General features: G+C 36.4%; 1 long non-coding RNA gene across 1 annotated transcript in view; it reads left to right on the forward strand.

The window, feature by feature from the left end:
* Positions 1-17,320, forward strand: part of LOC147913983 (uncharacterized) — a 158,279-nt gene that overhangs the window by 121,695 nt on the left and 19,264 nt on the right. The window contains exon 2 of the long non-coding RNA XR_015555967.1: positions 15,614-15,735. This is a non-coding gene — a long non-coding RNA (uncharacterized LOC147913983). The remainder of the gene's footprint in view (positions 1-15,613; positions 15,736-17,320) is intronic.

Consider the following 17,320-nt stretch of genomic DNA (forward strand, 5'->3'; position numbering starts at 1 on the left):
TTGGTATCATTTTCTTCCCGCCGGGATCACAGTCCTTTAGAATTGCTTTTCTGAATGACTGGTGGGGGTACAAACTCTGAATTTTGTTGGTCTGAAAATTGTTTCACATATCACAAAAGTAATAAATGTTCATTGTAAAAGTACAGAAAATCGTACAGAACAATACATATTATCACATGTAGGCAATCTTCACTTTCATGTTTCAAATTTCGTTATCATAGCTTAGTTCAGTTACACCAGTCTCCTATCAACACAATTCAAATTTCAGTTACCATGTTGTATTAACTGTGAATAATTACATAAAATACAAACTTTGCTGCTAGCTCTTCATTTCACAAGTGACTATGTAAATAACAAATGCTATTGGAATCAGTGACCAATCATCTCACTTCTTTCAAGTCTGTCAGTGATTGCTCACAGCACATCTATTGTTCAGTTCACGTACAGAGAGCAAAGCATATAGTTGTGTTCCTCCTTGCCTCTCGGTGGTAAACTCATGCAGCATTTTACAAAAATAGATCACCAAAAGAGGGAACTGGCCAACAAAGATGGAAGTGCAGCGAAGAGACAAAAAAATGACAAGGCTGCAAGTGAAATTTGAACCTAACGTAAATGGAGTTATAGAAGAAATAGCTGCCTGTGAGAATGTTGACAAGGCTGCTGTTTGAAACCATGGATATACAGCTAGAGGAACTTAGTGAAGACGAACTTGTGAACACGAATGAGGAAAGTAGTTGTGACAAAAGATATCCCAGAGGAAGTGATGCTGGCAAAAAGCACGTTAAAGTAACTCTTGGAGATATTTCACAACATTGAAGGCACAAAAGATAAATGTTGTAAGCTGATTCAAACTTAGAAACGAGTATTATAATTTGGCAGGGCATATCAAAGATGTTCACTCCATATTATAGGTTATACAATGAGAAGAAGGCAAGCAGTGCTCAAACTAATCTTGATAAAGTGTTTTATTTTTGGTAAAAACTTATTTCTCAATGCTTCTAATGTTTTCAATTACAGTGTACTAAATAAATATTAGTTTTACTATTTTTTCATTTCCCTGTATATTTATAACTGACAGTAAGAAAGTAATGTTTTGGCAAAAACTTTAAAGGTCGTGGAACAATTGTAATTTTACCAATTGATTATTAAGAACACTTAGCAAGTTTCAGTTTGCACAGTCATTTTTATGGTTCTGCATATTGTGCAAAAGCTATAATTGCCTGCATGTTATCATAAATATTTATTTATAAACATAATATTGTGACAATCACAATGCTCAAAAGTGACCATTGCTAATTTTTATGTACATCCTTCTGGTATTTTTATCTTTTTTTGAAATATCCTTCTTTTGACTTTGTTCTTGATAGACAGTTTTGCTGAGTATAGTCTTCTTGTATAGTTATTTTTCTTCAACTCATTAAAGGTAGTATTCCATTATCTTCTGGATTCCATTGTTGCCCATGAAAAGTCAGCTGTCAATATAATAACCAATAGATTTTAGGTGATCAGTACTCTGGCTATTTTTAAAATCTCTTTTCTTTTTTAGAGTTCTTCAGTTTACTATGATGCATGTAGAGGTGTGTGTGTCTATGTGTTTTATTTAATCTTATCTATTTAATCTTATCCATTAACTTTTTAATATTCATACATGCATGCATGTATATGGATATGTGTATATAAACTTATGTATATGCATATATTTGTATACATACACATTTTTTTCTTCACTTTATTTATTTTAATGATGGACATTCAAGTGTCCAAGGGCAGCCATACTACCAAAACCAGAAGTCAATCCTCAAAATTTTCAATTAGGATTATCTTAATATAATTTATTGTATTTGGTATGTGGTTATAAGACTTTTATATTCTCCACTTTAACATCTGTTGTCTTTTGTAATTTCAAGGCTGGATAAAATTTTACTTGTATTCCCAATCCTCTCAATAACCACATACTTAAGAAAAAAGAACATAGGTTTAAGGGGATTGTAAACAAAGATAGAAATTTCTTTTAGTCCACACATGATCACAGATATTTTGATAACTTTATAGTTTGTACTAATAGGACATAGCAAATAAAAACAATAAATACAGAACTGCAGTAATATGTGTGTATAAATCCCCTGGAGTTAAAGTGTTTGGCTTTATGCCCTTTACTGTTCTCTACCATAAACATTCGGACATAACTGTGAAATTCCAATATTATTATGATGATAACTGATGAAGTGTAAAAATGAGAGGAAATTTCAGACAATTTTGGTATAACTCCAGTGTGGCTTTTATAGAAACAATCATACCCTTGAAGTAAGGGAGGTTGAGAATTAGTTGAATAGACTATTTTCCCTGTGAACTCATTTATATTTCCAAAGGAGAAATGCACAATCAGATAAAATTAAATGCAATAGCATCTGCCTCATCTAAGATGAATCTTCTCTTCTCTAGGCTTCAAAGCTGGGCCATGTCTAGAATATAAGCTGTGGAAAAACTTGATTATCAAGAAAATCTCCAAGTAAGACAAGTCATGTTGTAGAATAAAATAAGCATGGATTTTAGAGTCAAACAGACCTAGGTTTGAATATTCTTGGCTTTCCACTTGCTATCTATACAACTTGAATGGATTAAATAACCTTACATTATTACATTATACAAGATTAAATAACCTTATCTTGTATCTCTCAACTCACTTTCCTGATCAGTTGTATGGGGATATTAACACCTACCACATAAAGTTGTTGTGATTGATTAAATAAAAAATGTGTGAAATGCCTAGCGAAATACCCATAAAATAGCAAGCATAGAGTAAATGGTAGTTCTGTTTCCAAAATGATGGATAAGACATGTTTTTTTCCCCATCCTGATATTTTCAGAAGCAAAATAGTAGAGAAGAAAAACTTTTGTTCTCATATGCTTCTTATTTTGAGATTCTTTGGCTACATTTATTTATTGCGTAACATTGTCTTTTTAAAACAAACACGTCATCTTCCAATGCCAAGGTTAGATTTTATGATTTCTAGATAATCTTTGAGGTATCTTCCAACTCTCATTCCATAAGTCTATAAATCAAACATGCCATTTTAATTTTAGCCCTTGCTCATGTATCATTCAAAGTAAGTATGCCACTGAACTATAGTATATTAGAGTTTTAAAAGGCCTTTCTGACTTTCTTTAACTTCTCATTTTATACATAAGTAACCTGGGGCTTAAGAAGGTAAGTTGACACATATAAAGCGGATATTGGTTAGTTGCAAAGCCCAGACTGGAATCCCATGCCTTTCTTCACTGTTCCTGAGTTCTAGGTCCAAATAGCTTTTGAAAAAGCAGAATTACTGGATTTAAAACATTTCTGGACTGAAAGAATTGGTTATGAGAAGATTATTGAAAATAGGCACATATCTAGAAAAAATGTGAAGTGGGTTTGGCTTCCTTCTCAGCAATGATCTCTTCCTTCTGTTCTCCACCTGACTGTGCTGTGGGTTTTCATGTCACTGAAGGTGATTTGTTCCAGCAGAAAAGTGGCCTGACAAACTAATTTACCATGAAGATTTAATTACTTAACATGTTTTTCCTAGAGAACCCCTGAATAGGAAAATATTTATTAACCTCATAGCTTTTCTGGCAGGCGTTCTGATATTAGAGGTGCACAGGTTACAGCCTCTTGTATCTAGTTTAAATGTAGACCTGGAAGATGGTGTTGGTTTTTTTTTTTCTTTTTTGCCACCACTATCGATAGAAACGTTTCTGAGTTCAAGTCAATTAGTATAAAGCTTGAGGATATATCCAAGTATAGAACTATTCTAGTTGAAAGCAGAATTTATGTGTTGAGATTTTTATTGTCAGACCAGAACTGTATGTAATTAGAGGGTACTGGAAGAAAGAAGCCACCACTGGCGTTTTCCCATGATCAATTGAGGTATGAGGCCCAATGCAAGACATATGTTTAGAGTAAAATGTGCACCTTCTGCCCTGACTAGGGAATGGATGTGCAGAAGATCAGAGAAGGAACAGACCTAGAATGGCAAAAAATATGCCTAGCTACTCTGTCAGATAACAGAGAAATGTGTATTAGACCTTTCTCAGGTTTGGAAAATAGGAAAAAACAAAAGAGCCAAAAGGTTACTATACAAACTTTATTATCCTTCCACAAGCTAAGTAGTGTGTTTTTTTTGTAATGCTTTTTCATTACATTCTTAAATTTGAAAAATAAAAAATGCACTATAGAAAATCTTGAAATATAGGAAATTATAAAAAAGAAAAACCCATTCCCATAATCTCACTACCATCTAGAGATCACATAATTACCTAAAATCTCTTCTACTTTTTATGATCAGAGATTTTACGTTTACTTCTTTCTTTATTTGGATTTCATTTTGGTGTCTGCTGTGAGTGGCAAATCTTGGTTGATAAAGTGCTTGCTCAAGGGCGTTTGTAGAACAAAGGGCTGTGGAAGACCAGCTCTGGCCCTGCCTGCTGGTTAGCAGAAACAGTCATGTGGAATAGCACAGTGTGCCAGGATTTGTGCTAAGTGTTTTCCATTCTGTAATTTAAATCTTGTATCAGCCCTGCAAGGCAGGTATTATCATCCTCGTGTTAAAGATGAGGACACCGAGGCTGAGAGACTCAAAGGGACCCATTCAAGCTCATATAGCTGTGTGAGTAGCACACCAGGAGTCCACCTCAAGCCTTCATGAGCCTGAGGTTTGAGCTCTTCATCATTACAGTATACAAAGACAGACGGCTGATTCCACAAAGTGCCTGGAGCTTTGTATACAAGATCTTCCTTTGGGTAGCCACCAAATTTGGAAATCCCCAAGGTGCTTTGATGGATAACTTCAGATTCTGGGATTTTGGAAAATAGTCTTTACCCACGATCCCATTTGGAGTATACTGCTCAGCATCTAGGATTGCCCATTTTTGAGCAAATGTATCAGTTAGTTTGATTGATGAGACTTCAGGCCCACAGATAGAAACACGCTCTCCATAGGGCAGTAAACCTACCAGCCAAAGGCTGTGGTGACAGTTCTTCTCCTGGAGAAAACCATCCAATCAGTCCCATCAGAAGTGCTAATGAATAACATGTTCCTGGGGCTGGCCCAGTAGATTAGTGGTTAAGTTCGTGCACTCTGCTTTTGTGGCCCGGGGTTTGCGGGTTCGGATCCTGGACGTGGACCTACACACTGATCGTCAAGCCACGTTGTGGTGGCATCCCATATACATAATGGAGGAAGAGTGGCACAGGTGTTAGCTCAGGGACAATCTTCCTCACAAAAAAAATAATAAAATAAAATAATGTGTTCCTATTTTGCTAAAGAATGGGGCATCCTTCTTCCCTAAATGCTCTGTATTAGCATTGCATCCTGGGCTTATTAATGTTTAATATCACTCTATTAATTGTTTCATCATAACAGATATTGAAAGCTGGAGTCTAAGTCAATGGGTGAACCGATATTTTCAAAGCTAGAAATCTGATTGTTTCCCTTGTAAGTATTTTTTGGTCAATTTTATGTCTAGCCTAGAATTTTTAGTCATTTTGAAATGGCTGTTAATTTGGCACATGCTGGATGATTAATTATTAATTAATGTTAGATTTCAACTTACCAAGCAATGTAACTGGAAAGTTGGGGAGTATCAAATTATTCATTTTTTTAAACTCATAGTGAGCAGACACAGTCACCTGGGAAAACAGTTCACCGAGTTTTCCTCCGTCCACCCCTTCACCCAGATTTTTACCTCATCTGCTAATGATTGCTCTCCTGAATAGAGAGAGAAAGCAGGAAACAGTGATTGCCTGGCTGTGTGGATACAAAACTACTTGATGTTGACACCAGGATTTCATTTTGAAGGTATTTCAGATTTATGGGTTCACTCTGTCCCTAAAAAAACTCCACAGCAGTGGAGTGCTGGGCTATCAACCCATCGACAGATAAACACACCCAGTGAGAATGGTGAGACTCACAGAAATTTTGCCTTTTATTTATTTCTTGCTCATTTATATGATGTATTATATATATATATGTTTTATATATAAATTAGTTTTAAGACACTGAACATAATTTTTAAAAAACTACATATATTTTTCATAGCTGTTTCTACATGGTGATTTAATTCTCAGGAGAAACCACAAAAGCCTATTCTATTGTTCCATGAGCAATTTAATAAACATTAAAATGATTGATAATTGCTTTTTTATTATGATGTCTTTACCCTTGCTTGAAAGTGTGTATTTTACTAGGAGAACAATGGAAGTCCATGATATTTAATGTCTTTCTTGTGATAGATTTGTATATTAGCCCGTAACCAGGGCCTCTGGCCCCCAGTTACTAATATATCACTCTTGAATACAATTGCTTCATATTTCTTACATTATTATTAAAATAATCCCCAAACAAATCTTGTTGTTTTAGTGACCTCCCCAGAAACCACAGTAACTAGTCCTTTCAGAATTTTCTGTCTGAGACAAATGTCACCTTCTTGGGAGGCATTATGATGTTTAGTAACAGTTCTCAAAAGATGAGTCCTGTATATTGCCATTTTAAAACACAAAAATATTCGCATAGACTTCCATTGATAGAAATTTTTTCACTTTAATATTTTAGGAACATGAACAACATAAATCTAGTTACAAACTCCCTATGCATATAGCTCCTATATAACCATAAAATCAAAGCAAATTATAAATTAATTATTAAAAATGTTAAAATCAATAAAATTTAAATTAAAAATTTGATGATAATTTTGTCTTTTGGGCGAAGTATGGACCTCCAAGAACAAATCCATGGGTTTTTGGAAGTAAAAGTAGAAATATTGGTGTAGAGTAAGGGCCTGAGATACTGGGATCAGGTGACTCTGGTTTGGAGACCAGTTCCAGGCTGATGAACTTGGGCAAATAACTTCTCTGGGTCTCAGGGTTCTCATCTTTGGAATAGTTTTAAAAATATCTTTTTTCATATAATAGTTTTCACATTAATTTGACATGCTCCATGGTCAGCTTGGTTTTTGGAGATGAGAGCCCATTCTTCTCTCTTCTTTTCTGTGTGGGAGCTTCTAGTATAGGAACCCTTTTAGTCTGTCTCCCTGTCCAGTACTCTCTCCTTGCCAAGGGAAGAACAATGTTATTTGATTTGTGAGATTGGGAAAAGCTTCAGCCTCTTTTAGGTTCTATCTCTTTTTTTATTTGCCTGTCTACAGAGGCAGTCCATCCTTCTCCTGCCTTTCCCAGATAGACCTAGCTGGGATAGATCAATGGTCTGCCTCCTAGAGATAGATCTAGAGGCTATTTCTGTCCCTCATCACTGAAGCTTGATGTGCTCGAGGCAAATGACTATGAGGGAGGCAGTGATGGGGGAGAGCTGGCTCCACAAACCCAAGCTCCCTCGTGAGTGGGGTATCCCAAGTCCAGACTCGATGGATGCAGGGATTTTAGGAAGTCCAGTAACAGGGCCAGGTTGAACCACTCCTTCACTGCAGATGTATCAGTGATAAACCTGAAATTTTCATCTCCGTTTGTCTGACTCCTGTGGCTCTTTCAACTCTTTCTGAATTTGGTAGTGGGAGAGGATGGTTGTGACAATCACTCCCAAACTCGTAGATGTTCCTATTCTATTTTTATGCTGAAATCGTGTTTATGGCTTCCATTTGCCTGTAGGAGTTATCCATACCAACCCATTGTACTTTTAACCTCAGTATTTCCTTTTCAGCCCACTGAGAGTGTCATTACTGGAATGTAAGTTTCGTGAGGGCAGGAACTGAGTGGAACATGTCCGTGGCTATATCCTCAACACCCTAGCATAGTGCCTGCCACATAGTAGGTGCTCAATAAATCTTTGATGAATTAATGAAATTATTAAGTGCATATTTATTTTTATATTTAAAATTCTCCATTCTATGGGTCTCATGACCTTTCTGGGCACCTCTCCTCCCACTCACCTATTTTTCTATCAAGATACAATCAAAGGTATGAAACTCATTGAGTTTTAAAATAATACTGCTTAAATAAGGCTTCATTTACTTTAGGCTCTATTAAAAAATCCTTTAGAAATAATTGTTTTCTTGGAGTTCTGGATGTTTTATAGCTGTAAGATAACTGTGTGTCTGTGATTATGTGAGGGATCATGTTTTCCCACGCTAAGCAATGTTCATTCCATTGCAACATTAAATATAAAAAGGTTCCCTGTGGACTTCCACATTTCTTTGAAGAAGGATAGTACATTTGAAAAGCCTTACTGATGATACACTTCCTTTCTTGCTTTTTTTACTCATGTGGACAATGGAATGAGACTTTCTAGTTAAATAATTTGAACCATGTTTCGAATAATTTTAAACTGGAGCTAAACTAAAAACAACAGCACTATTAAAAAATCACCAGTGTTATAATTTCATTTTAAGTCAATCATTGAAGTTACAATTGTGAGGATATTTATACTTAGCGTGGCTCAGATTTTATGATTAGAAGAGTGATACCTGCACACACTTATAATTAGAGACATATAATATAGCTCTTGTGTGTGTGCATTGTGAACATATGTGTATGAATAATGGAAGCATTTCTTTAAGCCGTGCGTCTCCATTTTTTTTTGGCTATTAATCTTTTTGATTTAGGTTTATTTCCATTTAAAGGTTTGCTGTATTACTTTGATCAGTCACATTTTGCTGAAATACTGAAATTTCTGTAATGGCTCATTTGACATAATGTAATATTTAAGGTTGGCTTTCTCTATGAAAACTGGCATATATGATGACAATATCTATAATCATGTTAAAATAGAAGTCAACTTTAAATGCAGAGGTTGTTTCGACATTGACTTTATTTATACCTGGAAAAAATGAATAAAGAAATGAATATTTTTGCACATTTTACCTCCTCCTACCTTATAGCCTAATGGTAACTGATCTCCTTAACACATCTGGACACTTCCATTGTTCTTATAGAATAGTCTTTGTTGACACCCTGACTTGTCATTTTTTATATTTTGCTGAAAGAGATTATTTCTTCTCTTCTGGGCAGAGTGACTCCTCTTCTTGAAAGTGTCTTTCCAAGATTTAGGAAATTTTCAGACCTAATGTCCTTAATCTTAATTGTTGTTTTCATTATCATAGTGGACATTTGAAGAATGGCAACTTATTTAGAGTTGGTTTGTATCTCTTCAAATCAGTTAATGCTTCCATCTGATAACTTATTTGTCTACAGAAAAAAAAAATCCATCCATGGACATACCTCATGCCCATGCCTGTGCCCACACACATGAACACAAATTTGCAGTAGCCATTAAAAGCAGTTCTAATGTCTCAGCCATCCTTCATTTTAGTGATACAATTTTCTCCAGGGGAATGGCACCATTTACTATTTAGAAACTACTAAATAGAAGGTTGGTTCTTGCTCTTCTTATATTGACCCCCTCTTTCCTCCTGTGTTTTCTTGTGCCAATAAACTGTTTTAAATGACCTTTCCTCTATCCTTCAGGCATGTAGACAAAAATCTTCTTTCTATGAGACTATTGCTTCTGTACCCAGGAAGGTAGGGACCCTGTGGCAGATGGTGGCTGTGAATAATAGGTGATGGTACGAAGTTCCCACATCTTCCCAATTTGTTTGTGGATCCATTTCCTGGGAATGGTCAATACCAGTGACTTTGCTATGTTAATCCAAGTTTTTTCATATATGAGTCCTTGAATTTATCTTTCTCTGCCTTCTAGGAAAATCTAGTGCAGAGTGAGAAAGAAGAAAACCAAAGGGCTGCAAAAACTTTAAAAAATAAGCTGGACAAAATGGAAAGAAAACGTATTTATTTTTGTCATTGAGCCAATGATAGCATTTCAGACTTTGACTATGCCTTAAAGATCATCTATTCTGACCTTTCTTTCAGTGCTTGAATCCCATTTACCATATCCCTACCCAGTGGTCCCTTAGCCTCTGATCATTGCAGACATATGGCCAGTTGTTTTAGATTTTCAGTCAATTCATGCAGGTTCAAGGAATGGGAAGAACATTGGCTTTGAAGTGAGAAGATTTGAAATCCTATCCTCATAGAGCAGAGAACATTTCGATGAGCAAGCAGGAGATCTGCAGTCCGGTTCCAGCACTGTCACTTACAAGTTGAATGAGTCAGCCAAAGCAAATGGCTTCATTTTTCTAAACCTTAGTTTATTCAGCTGTAGAATGAGATACTAATAACCTACCAGCCAACTGCACAGACTTGTGTGATTCAAATAAGATAATAAAGGCAAATTACTTGCAAACTAGAAAGCATATGGCAATATTATCATAGAGAAAAGATTCCTAGAATGCTCATTCAGGAAATAAACATGATAGGCAGGTGGAAATTCTTGATAATAACATTAAGTTATAACCTACAATCCCTATGTGAGTCAGATAAATAATTGACCAAAAAGAAACCAAACATTTCACCCAAATATGTTGATTTTAAATTGAGTGAATTCAATGATATGGCAATTGATAAGAAAGTATAAGGTTTTGTTTCTTTTTTTGATTGTCTGAGTTTTTTCCTCTGTACGCTTAATGGGTATTATGAGCTGAGAGGGAAAGCAGGAAGGCATGAGGCGGAGATTGGTGCAGTTTTGATGCTTCACAGAATAGTATAGGTTGAGTGGTGTTTGGAGATCAACTATTATTTTATCCCTTTGTTGTTCCGGAGAATAAAGTAAGACCTACAATGATGCAGTACTTACTCAAGTCACAGAGCTAGTTAGTGTTAGTGCAGGACTAGAATTCAGGACTTTTCATGGCCAGGTCCTGTGATCTCTTAATAGTACTACCACTTAATAGTGGCAAATGGTGCACTCTCTTTCTCTTCACTTCACCTCATGGAAATCATTGTGAATCAATCTCCTTTTCTTTGAACCTGGACATACTTTGCAAGTATGGTCAATATGCAACCCAGGAAGTTACAGCCAATTGATTAGAGCTGGCAAGTAACCCCCATCCTATATTATAAAATTTCTATAGGTATTGCTAACAACATGTCACCAGTAGACAAGACAAGCTCACTTATTTACAGTAGCTTAGTCTAGATGTGTTCAATTTAGGGTCACTAGGGGAATAACTTTTAATGGGAAATTATGCTGTTAGTTGGCTTAGCAGCCACAGAAGAATGTATTTCCCGCATTATGTGGGAGCCCTAAAATTGACACAGGCCTTTTGACAAAGATTTGCAACTATCAGCACTGTTAACATGGGCTCCATTCCATACTGGATTCCTCGAGAGTTATTACAGAGCATGAGAATCTGGCCCATTAGGCAATAACACAGTCCCGGAGTTGAGACATCAGTATGAAGGGCAGTATCAGGAATTGAGGACATCATGAGTCATACCATATAGGATTCACTGAACAAAGGAAGCCTTTTTTTTTTTTTTTTTGTGAGGAAGATCAGCCCTGAGCTAACATCTGTCGCCAATCCTCCTCTTTTTGCTGAGGAAGACTGGCCGTAGGCTAACATCCATGCCCATCTTCCTCTACTTTATGTGGGATGCCGCCACAGCATGGCTTGACAAGAGGTGCATTGGTGCATGCCCGGGATCCGAACCCCAGGCAGTGACAGCGGAGCATGCACACTTAACCGCTATGCCAGGGCTGACGCCAAAAAGAAGGCTTTTAAGGGGGAAACTTGGCTGAAGAGGTTGTGGGTTATCACAGAAATCTTGTGTGTAGGGGGCTGAGGAGCCTCACCCTGGTTATTTCCCCTCAGAGCATTTGTAGGGCTTCCCTCCCATCTGTGTATCAGTCTGATGCCAAACCCCCTGTTATGCTTCTAGGACACCAAGTGGGGAGCAGATGGGGATTCCAAAGCGAGTACTTCACTTCCCTCCACACTCTGCCCCTCATCTGTCTGGAAACTACACAACTACTTCAAAGGCAAGCCCCACCTACCAATATATTCAGTTTGGTATTAGACTCATTTCCTCTGTCAAATGGAGACATAAGAATTCCCCATTAAAGTATACGTTGCTCAAAAATGATCAAAACATTCTACTTCTTCAAAACCCACTTAATCTATGTGACCTTTTCCATGTTCCTATTACTCCCTTATTATAATTTTCATCAGGCATAATTTGCAAATAGTGAAATGCACAGAACTTGAGAGCACAGTTCAATGAGTTTTGACAAATGTGTCCATATAATCAACACACCTATCAAGATATAGAGCACTTATATCAGCCTAGAAATTTTCTCCGGCCCCACAATTACAATCTACTCCCTATGAGTGCTTTTCTGATTTCTGTCACTTTAAATTCATATTCTTGGTCTAGATATTCACAAAAATGGAACCACACAGTATGTACACTTTTATGTCTGGATATTTTTCTCAGTATAGTGTTTCCGAGATTTATTTAACATATATATATATTTAGTCTTCTTTCTGTCTGCATTTTACATTGCATAGATTTTTATTGTCTTTAAACACATGTGTCTGTTTTTCCGCATTATCTGCTCTGCTGTTAAGACTTGTCAGTGAATTTTTCATTCCAGATATTTTATTTTATAGGCTTTGGATTTCTATTTGATTTTCTTTTATGTTTTTCATTTACTTGTTGAGATTTTCCATCTCTTCACACATTGTGTCCATCTTTTGCTTTTTATCTTTGAGTATATTTATAATAGCATTGAAATTTCTTGTCTGTTACTTCTAACTTCTGTGTTGAATCAGTATTAATTGATTTTTTCCCCTCCAAATTATGACAACAGTTTTCCTGCTTTTTTTCCACGTCTAAGTAATTTTTTTTTATTATATGGGTGGTGTAATTGCTACATTATTGAGACTCTGGACTTTCTTTTAGAGATTTTGTGTTTTATCTTAGCATGTATCTAATTTGTTAACAAATTGGTTTCATCCTGCCAAGGGTAGTTTTTAGGCTTTATTGGGGTAGGTCTACAGTAGAACTTTCTATAAGACCAGAATAGCCCTCATTTTAAAGTGCAGGCTGTCTGAAATTCAACTCAACACCTGGGGTGTTCAGCAAAGTTTCTCCAACTCTAACTGTTGGACTCCAATACTTTCTAGCATTGTGCAGCTTTGTGAATATCTATTCAGCTCACTGCCCCTTCCCCAGAGCTATATATGTGTGCCTGTGTGTGTGTACATACACACATATCAAAATAATACCCACTTTATGCATATAAAACTTGGATATTTTGATGTACAAATTGTAGATGTAAGGGTAATTCTCTGCTGATTTATGAAAAAGCATAGCACTTGGTCGCATCTTTTGGAATTCAAAATGTTCTGTGTGGATCATGACTTGGGTATCTATGTGGCAAAACATTATGAAAATATTGAGAAGAGAACTGTGAAATTCTCTGAAATGGAAGTTGGTCAATCTAGAGAAGAGAAGCCTTTAAGTGAATAAAGATTTTTACTTCTAGAGTGTGACAATACATTTTCCATCTCTAATAGCATCATTTCTCAACTATGATGACCTTGTTGCCACACAAAAATAGACCTGAATACTTGATACTAACATTATAAAGGACAGATGAGAAATGCTGTTTTTGATGTCATTTCCTCACATCTCTCTTTACCATCGTCAAAATGGGAAGGTCCCATGACATTTCTCTTTCTTCACCACTCTAGAGTATTGCATGCATTTGGTATTAAGTAAGCTGTGGCGGACAATCGGGTTATGAGGATTGCAAACACTGCATACTATCTATCAAACCAAAAGCCTGGTCCTCTGTACTCATAAATATTAGGCATTTTGTTCTTCTGTAGTTATTTTGAATAGAATATTATTTTTATTTTTATTAGCTACAATTATTTATATTAATGCTAATATCTAACATTTGAATGATGGTTGGCTACTCTTTCACATCTGTTTGCTTTTTACATCTCTGAGATAAGCAGGTTAGACAAGGGAAATGGCTTGGAGATCAGATATAGTTGGGTTCAATCCTGGATAATCCATTTATTGTTTATATGGCTTTGGGTAGATTACTTAACTCTCTGTGCCTCAGTTTTCTCATATGTCAAATGAGGATGACAATGCCACTTACTTCATAGAATTAAATAAGATGATGTGCATACAGTGCTTAGCACAGTGGTACTTAGCATAGAAAAGTGGTACATAGAAAGCGATAAAAAAAAGTTAGCCATTACAGTAGTATGATTATTTTTCCTATTAATATGTGATAAATGCAATATCATAAAGTTTATCTCAAAGCACAACAGTAAATGGATAGTGGCATTAGACTCATACCTAAATTTTCTAACCCTAATTGAAATGCTATTTATATTGAATTGTGAGTTTTGTCTAAAATAACATTAAAATCTATTTGAAAAAAAATGTTATGTGAGATTCTTTTGAGTCTTCTGAAAAGATGACTTGACTCTACACTAAGAGTTAGCCTTGATGATTGAAAAAGCCCCTGCCAAACTTTTAGGTTCTTTTTTTCTATCTGCAGAGTGTGTGGTCTCTCTGGCAATGGACAGGTTCAATGAAATTATTCTTTGAACTGATGCCAAGTGGACTTGAATGGACATATCAGTCTCACTGGATAGCAGCACTTGCTAACACTTTCTCCAATTTCCTAAAGAGTGAACCATTGTGTGCCCAATTTTTTTTTCTCAGTGGTGCCTCAAACTTCTACTTTGCTATTTGGTGGAAAATGTAACTTTAGACATGAGAATCCCAGATCAAGATTTGTGAAGGCTGTCTCCTCTGCCTCATTGCTCTCTGAAATATCAAGGGATCCTTTCTCCAGGGGACTCAGATACCTCAAGGCTGTCTCTTCTTTATCTCTCAAGGTACTTATGACAAAGTCAGCTCTTTTCATCCTTTGAGATGTTTCTCTTGTTGGCTGTTGCCCCACTAGGCATAGCGTCATTGCCTGGGTTCAATTTTTGAGGAAAGGGGGATAGTACCCTTTTTGTGATTACTACAATGTTGGATGATGAGCATTAATGGAGTCCTTCATCTGGAGCCTCACAGTTCCCTTCCTTCATAGCTGCCAAACATTTTTGGGTCTGATTCTTTTGAGTAAATGACATTTTCCAAACTCTTTGCACATCTCCCTTTGTTTTACTGGAGTCTTTTTTGAGCTCAAAAAATGAGCCCTCTTTCTTTTTCCCACTGCCCCTGCCCATGGAATCCATCTGTCCACTTGCTTGTCAATATTCCACAGTGGTAAACATAACTCAGAATAGTCACTGTTTTTCTGTGGGCATTGAGTAGAAAGATAGAGGTAACTGAGGACAGCTTTGTTGCCTGATTTATCTCTCTCCCAGCACACTTCTCTTTCTTCCAGGTCAACTGTTAGCCCTGTCAGTAAAGCTCAGAACATTGTGATAAATATATTTTTACATCTGTTAAGAAATAGTCAGGTAGCCAAACTAAGGGGATTGAGTCAATGTGCAGAGAGTGATTTTTTTTTTCTTTAAAGACTTGTAAGGGATGGGTGAATGGAAGATTTGTACTGCAACTTGCCAAAAACAAACTTTGGGACGTTAGAATTAGGCTGGATTTTTATTTCATAACTGCCATCTTTTTGTCTATCTTGTCTCACATATTGTGTAGTCATCTGTATTCACTGTTGTGGAATAGTGATCTTCTTTGTGATTTATTTTTTGTCCTCAGTGATGTAAAATTTTCCGTCTTTGATTTCAGTATTTGACTTCACGAAGGGCTCAATCATTGTAAAGCCAAGAGAATCAATAGCTAGTCTGTGGAAGAATTCAGTGCCTCCTCTAACTTCCGAGAACAGCTTCACAAGTCACTATGATATACAGGTAACACATTAATAGCTTTCCAATAGTGTAGTTGCTCTTGAAATAAAAGCTTGCCAATGCTGTTATTAACATCACAGGCAACTGATATGTTTCTCTACTAGAGACGACAAGGTAAAAACACGAGTTAATAATAAAGCAATATCAGTGGCATGCAAGGGACCCAACTCATGGCTGAAAATGTGTCTATAAATCTTCAATCTTTAAATCGTTGCTGAGTTTATTCTGCTGTGTCTTCATTTGCTGATGTTCATAGAGAGGAAGGCATTGTTTCTTAGATTCATATTGTGATTTGACTGTCAGCATATACTTATTTTTCTCTATTTATCCATCTCCCCCTATATCATGCAATGCTTTCATTTATTAATTTGTAAAATAAGGAGAATTTCTTACAAGTAGGTGATCACATATTTTATTGTCCAAATTGGGGTCCTTTTGAGAATGAAAGGGGACACTATCAATAATTATTTTAAGACAACAGGTGTCAACTGGGACTATGTGGGCAAAGTCTGACTCTAGTTGCCCTATTTAAACATAATAATTTCTAATTCTGGTGCTGGTTTTATATCTGCTAATTAAAGTATTAGTTATATAGTAAGATTTTTATGATATTGCTAATATTCAAACCTGTAAATGCATGATTTTTGGTAGGTTTTGCATATGTTATAGCCTTGCTCTACCTTCTCATGATTTTCATGGGAAGTCAATTGAGTAAAGTGGAAGAATTGTTTATAATCTTTAAAAAGCCCCCCTAAGCATCTGGCCCACCATTTAATGCTGCATATATAGAGTCTGCAGATACAATAGGTAGCTGTCTTTGATTGAGATCCATAGGAATACTCTGAGATGGAGAATTACATGCAGAAATTTTATCTAGAGTGCTCTGGGGCTCAATATCTGTGGGAAAGTGAAGAAAGTAAGACCAGTTAAAGAAGAAGTTGAACTGTGATACAGTTGCAAAAGTGACCTCAGCTGTTGCCTTAGGGAGCTGTGGAACTTGGGTAGTCCTTCAGAGTTTCTCTGAATTGAGGCAAGCAGGCTGGACCTTTGAGTTTATCATTAATCAGTTATTGGATGTGGCTGCCACTGGAGCTGGGGTATGATGTTGGGTGAGGCAAATCCCTGTGGTCTCTAGGTCAGTTCCTGGAGATGGACACAGCTGTGAGCTGTCAATAGTCAATACTGCCAGAAGTGGGGGGAATGAGTGCGTCTATCCTGAAGGGAGGATCTGGGCAGTGTACTCAAGTATCCACAACTGAAACTCAACTTCTATTTAGAAGATCTCCTCTCAAACACTGAAACACATTAACCTCACTAGTAATTAAGTAAAGCAAATTAAAACACTGACTTGCTATTATAGATGAAAACATTTTGAATGTAGAAAACAAAACAAAAGAAAGGCTGCCTTCTAGTCAATTAAGTAGAACTGCTAGGAAACCTGCAGGGAGTGTTTTAGAAGTGAGAGTCTGGTTATACTTGCCTAGTAAAGTTAATTAGAGGAGTTTATCTGATCGATTTTATAGTGAGAATGTGTCAGAGGTGACTTTTCAAACCACAGTTGAGAAGATAGATTAGGACCTAGACTTGT

The sequence above is a fragment of the Ceratotherium simum genome, chromosome 23 (genome assembly GCF_057802395.1).
Source record: "Ceratotherium simum simum isolate JZ-2026a chromosome 23, ASM5780239v1, whole genome shotgun sequence".
Classification (NCBI taxonomy): domain Eukaryota; kingdom Metazoa; phylum Chordata; class Mammalia; order Perissodactyla; family Rhinocerotidae; genus Ceratotherium; species Ceratotherium simum.